The sequence below is a fragment of the Heterodontus francisci genome, unplaced genomic scaffold, assembly GCF_036365525.1.
Source record: "Heterodontus francisci isolate sHetFra1 unplaced genomic scaffold, sHetFra1.hap1 HAP1_SCAFFOLD_61, whole genome shotgun sequence".
In the NCBI taxonomy this organism is placed as follows: Eukaryota; Metazoa; Chordata; class Chondrichthyes; order Heterodontiformes; family Heterodontidae; genus Heterodontus; species Heterodontus francisci.
In genome coordinates this window covers 748,894-754,304 of record NW_027141441.1, presented here as the reverse complement: position 1 = coordinate 754,304, position 5,411 = coordinate 748,894, and the positions used below count along the sequence as shown (strand labels likewise).

Below are 5,411 nucleotides of genomic sequence, written 5' to 3'. Positions count from 1 at the left end.
AATACTCCAGCGCGGTTTCACCAAGGCTCGATACAATTGCAACAAGACATCATTACTCCCGTACTCAAGACCCCTCGTGTGAAGGCCAACATACCATTTGCATTCCTAATTGATTGCTGCACCTGCACAAGAGCTTTTAGTGTCTCATGAACAAGGACACCCAGGTCCCTTTGGACATCAACACTTCCCAACCTCTCACCATTTAAGAAATACTCTGTCTTTCTGTTTATTCCACCAAAGTGGAAGTGGAGGGGTTTCCGGTATCGAGGCTTCTTGGTCTACGCTGGGCAGCCCAGAGTTTGCCGCACCTGTGGCAAATCTGGTCACATGGCAGCCAACTGCACTTATTCACACTTATTCACATTATATTCCATCTGCCATGTTCTTTCCCATTCACTTAGCCTCTCCAGGTTCCCTGGAAGCCTCTCTGCATCCTTCTCACAGCTCACACTTCACCTAGCTTTGTGTCATCTGCAAACTTGGAAATATTACATTTAATCCCCACATCCAAATCATTTATTTCGGTTGTTAACAGCTGTGGCTCCAACACTGATCCTTGCAGTACCCCAATAGTAACAGCCTGCCATCCTGAGGAGGACCCGTTATTCCTGCTCTCTGTTTTCGGTCTGTTAACCAATTCTCAATCCACACCAGTATATTATCCCCAATCCTATGTGCTCTAATTTTGTTTACTCACCTCCTGTGTGGGACATTACCAAAGCATCCATTGGTTCTCCTTTATCTGTTCTCCAGGTAACATCCTCAAAAAACTCAACGGGTTTTTTCAAACCTGTTTTCCTTTTCATAAATCTATGTTGACTCTGCCCAATCATATCATTATTTTCTAACTGTCTAGTTATCACATCCTTTATAATTGGTGTATTCTTCTCCATGCTGCTATTGTACACTTTCAGTGACTCAGATGGGGGTGTTCACCTGCATATCAGAGCTGACGACAAGCTGTTCATCTTGGCAAGACTCCACTTGGACGTAGAGACTTGGACGTAGAGACTCCACTTTCCATCAACATTGACAACCTCACTTTGGAGGTTGTCAACAGTTCACATACCTTGGATCAACAATCACCAGCAATCTGTCCCTTGATGCTGAAATCAGCACCAGGATTGCCAATGCTGCAGCTGTCATGTCAAAGTTGAGAAGACGGGTGTGAACCGACAGCAAACTGACCGAAAATACAAAACTCCATGTGTACCAGGCTTGTGTTCTCAGCACCCTCCTTTATAGTAGAGAAGCATCAACAACTTATACAAGCCAAGAAAAGCAGCTGAACAGCTTCCACCTCCACTGCCTCAGATGGATATTGGGCATCTCCTGGCAGGACAGAGTGCCGAATGAGGAAGTACACCAGCGTGCAGGGATCCGCAGCATGTTTGCCCTCTTGAGTCAGAGGCGGCTCTGTTGACTGGGCCAAATGAATGACAGTCACATTGCCAAATACATGCTCTGTGGTGAGCTTGCTATAAGCACAAGACCAACAGGTCAGGGAAAAAATCAAGTCATTTGGAGAGGTTTGAGTTAATTAAGGAGAGTGGGCATGGATTTATAAATGGAAGTTCATGCTTGATGAATCTAACTGCATTTTTTGATAAACTATCTGAGAAAGTTGATGAAGGGAATGCAGTGGATGTTGTTTATGTGGATTTTACAAAAGCATTTTCTAAAGTACCACATAAAAGGGTGGTTAACAAAATTGAGGTTCATGGATTAGGAGGGTCAGTGTCCATTTGGATAGGAAATTGGTTTAAGGACAGAAAACAGCGAGTCATATGAAATGGTTCTTGGTCAGACCGGAGGATAGTCGACAGTGGTGTTCCCCAAGGGTCAGTGCTAGAACCATTGCTTTTTTTTGCTACAGATTAATGACTTGGATCTTGGAATATCGAGTAGAATCTCAAAATATGCCGATGACACCAAACTTGGAGGAGTGGCAAACAGTGAGGATGATATGAACTGCCTGAAACAGGATCGTTATCGGCTAGTAGGTTGGGCAGACAGGTGGCAGATGGAATTTAATAGTGACAAGTGTGAGGTGATGCATTTTAGCAGAAGAAATAGGGAGAGGCAATATATACTCAATGCTACAGTTCTGAAGAGTGTGCTGGAATAGAGGGACCTGGAGTACATGTCCATCATTCTTTGAAGTTGGCAAGACATATTGCGAGAGTGGTTAGCAAAGCATGTGGGATCTTGGGCTTTATAAATAGAGGCATTGAGTACAAAAGCAGGGTTGTTATGCTGAACTCTGGTTAGGCCCCAATTGGAGTGTTGCATCCAGATCTGCTCACCAATCTTTCGAAAGGATGTGCGGATTCTTGAGAGGATGCAGAGGAGATTTACCAGAATAGTTCCAGGGATGGAGGGTTTTAGTTTCAAGGTTAGGTTAGAAAAACAGGGTTTTTTCTGCCTGTATCAAAGGAGATTGAGGGGAGAATGGATGGAGGTGTCGAAGGCTCTGACAGTTTTAGATAAGTTGGCAAGGAAACATTGTTCCCATTAACTATTGGCACAAGGACTAGGGGATTCAGATTGAAGGTTTTGGACAAGAGACGCAGGGGGAATGTGCGGAAGAGCTTTTTTACACAGTGATTGGTAATGATCTGTAACTCGCTGCCCCCGAGGGCGGAGGAAGTGGAGACAATCGTTGGTTACAAAAGAAATTTCGATGGGCATTTGAAGGAAATAAATTTACAGGGCTAGGGGGATCGAGCAGACGAGTGGGACTGACTGGATCGCTCCATGGAGAGCTGGCCTGTACTCGATGGGGCGAATGGCCTCCTTCTATACCACAAATGACCCAATGACTCGATGAGTCTATGTCACTCTCAGATTCAAGACAACAGAGTGACAGATTTAACACAACATTATAACATATGTTTGGTTTGACAAATTCAATAATAACTCGTCTCCACTCCTAGTATTTCTAAATCCCACACATTCACTATAATGTGAACAATTATTTCCTGTTGTGTCTCTCTCACATTTGTAAACTTCACTATATTGGAGTGAGGTGACATCTACTGGCGGGAAGCAAGAACTGCAATCAAGCAGCAGAAACTCCACAGTCTGTCAGGGTTAAAGAAACATTGCAATATGAGGAAATAGTGAAGGGGTTTGATCGGGTTGATGGAAACAAGATTCCACTTGTGGTATCGTATGAAGCAAGGGCCGGAAATATAAAATTGTCATTAATAAAAGAAATGAGGAATTCATGAAAAATGCATTTGCTTAGAGAATGGTTATCGAGATATACAGCACTGATATAGGCCCTTTGGCCCACTGAGTCTGCACTGACCATCAACCACCCATTTATACTAATCCTATGTTGACCCAGAATTCCCTACCACATCCCCACATTTCTCCTATCACCTACCCTGGGGCCAATTTACAACAGTCAATTTATCTATCAACCCACAAGTCTTTCGTTGTGGGAGGAAACCAGAGTACCTTGTGGAAGCCCACATAAACAACTTGCAAACTCCACACAGGCAGTATACAGAACTGAATCGGGGTCATTGAAGTTGTGAAGCTGCAGTGCTCACCACTGCACCACCCTTAGAATGTGGATAGAGTAAAAAGTGAGATTGGATGGACAGAAGCAGTCTGAAAAGATGGCTCAAACAAAAGGTGAAAACCCTGAAATGTTAACTCTGTTTCTCTCTCCACAGATGCTGTCAGAGGTGCTGAGTATTTCCAGCACTTTCTGTTTTTATTTCAGCTTTGTAGGATATTGTTTTGATCTGAAAAAAATGCATGATCGGCTGTGGGTGCCAGTGAAATTCCACAGGAGCGAATAAAAACCATGCCAACAGTGGCTCGTTGGTCTAGGGGTATGATTCTCGCTTTGGGTATATAAGTGATTAATATGTGAGAGGTCCTGGGTTCAAATCCCAGATGAGCCCTTCTCTGTTGCCATTTTTAGTTTAAGGTCATCGATTGCTTTCAGCCTTCCAGAAAGCGGAATCGATTTGCAAACTGAGCCTGCTTGAGGACCGGGGAACTGGATTCAAAGAGCTTGTCGACAAAATTGAAATGAACAAAATATACAGATTGTCAAGTGGGAATATAAGGTTGCAACAGTAACTAAAGGCCTGCTCGTGTCAGCAAATGAAACCCGACCCAAGCCTGACAGCACCACATCTGACCTGGTCCGAGTCCTTTCATTTTTTTCCCGTGCCCGAACTGACCACCAGAATGTTCAGTTAAACTTGCTTCCGTTTTTCACTTTTTAAGCTTGTGCAGGTAAGGCAACAAAAACTGTAACTGGACTTGAAAGGTTGTTTAAATGTGCATTAAGATTAGAGCTACGTACCGGAGGTGATGAGCTGAAGATTGTTACCATTGACTTTAGTGATTGTGAGATCACTAGTTAAAGAGAAAGTCATGGAGTTGTGCCCAGACAGGTTGTCCCACACTGTACTGATTAAAATATTGCCCGAAGGCTAGAAAATATCATTATACATTCCCTGGACTCCTGCTTTACAGGTTGAAATACTTTCTGCAAGTTTATCCAGAGAGCAGGTGAGATGCAGAGACCAGGAAAGTCTTGAGTGATTAATTATTATAAAATATACATTCTTATATTAAAGAGATTGTGCTCTACCTTCGATGGAATCGCTCACTGCAGACTAGTGCGGAGTGTTTCCCGCCTTGACGTCCTGGCTGTCACTGGATCTTGAGTCCAGGCCTCTGGATTACTGGTCCAGTAGTCTTTGAAATTTCTCCCTTGATCTAATATTTTAATCTGGTAAGTCAGATTTTACAAAAAAAAATTAAATGATTTAAGACTGCTTCGTGTTCAACAGTGCCAAATGAATAAAGAAATTCAAATATATTCAAAATTATATATCAACTATTAAATACTAATGCCCAGCTTTGAATACAAAAAATGCCTCTAATTGTGTTCTGGTCTGGAATGGAATTCTTCAGTGTTTCTGTTTAGCTTGGATTGACTCATTGATTTTCGTGTTTTTCACTTTGTCGATGCCTTTGAATAATTGTGGATCCTTCTTCAGGGTGTCTTCTTTCACCAGGTAGTTCTGACCTCTGATGATGTTGATCGTAATCAGCTTCAATTTGCTGATAGTTTTGGAAGTGAGCAGATTTCCTTTGCTTCAGTTTACAACATGGAACTTAGTCTGACGTGTGGACCCATGGGAGGATTTGAAAGCTGCCCTTGCATACAGTTGCCTCCATCCAAACAGAGGTACAGTAGAAGTGACATATTCAGTTCAGTCTGTCGATCATGGGACTTTTAATCTCAGGGTTGTGAGTTTGAGCGCCATTTAGTTTTTCAATTTTTAGGCTTCATTAGCAGAGAGTACAAGGAGTGTGAGAAATGAAATTCAACAACAGTATGAGAAACGCTCTCTTTCATTCGGGACTCTTAACTC

At 42.7% G+C, this 5,411-nt stretch overlaps 1 non-coding gene across 1 annotated transcript; it reads left to right on the top strand.

Moving 5' to 3' along the window:
* The first annotated feature begins 3,831 nt into the window (after nucleotides 1–3,831).
* trnap-ugg (transfer RNA proline (anticodon UGG)) lies at nucleotides 3,832–3,920 on the top strand. The gene is given in 2 exon segments: nucleotides 3,832–3,867; nucleotides 3,885–3,920. It is a non-coding gene; the product is annotated as a tRNA-Pro (tRNA).
* The last annotated feature ends 1,491 nt before the right edge of the window (nucleotides 3,921–5,411 follow it).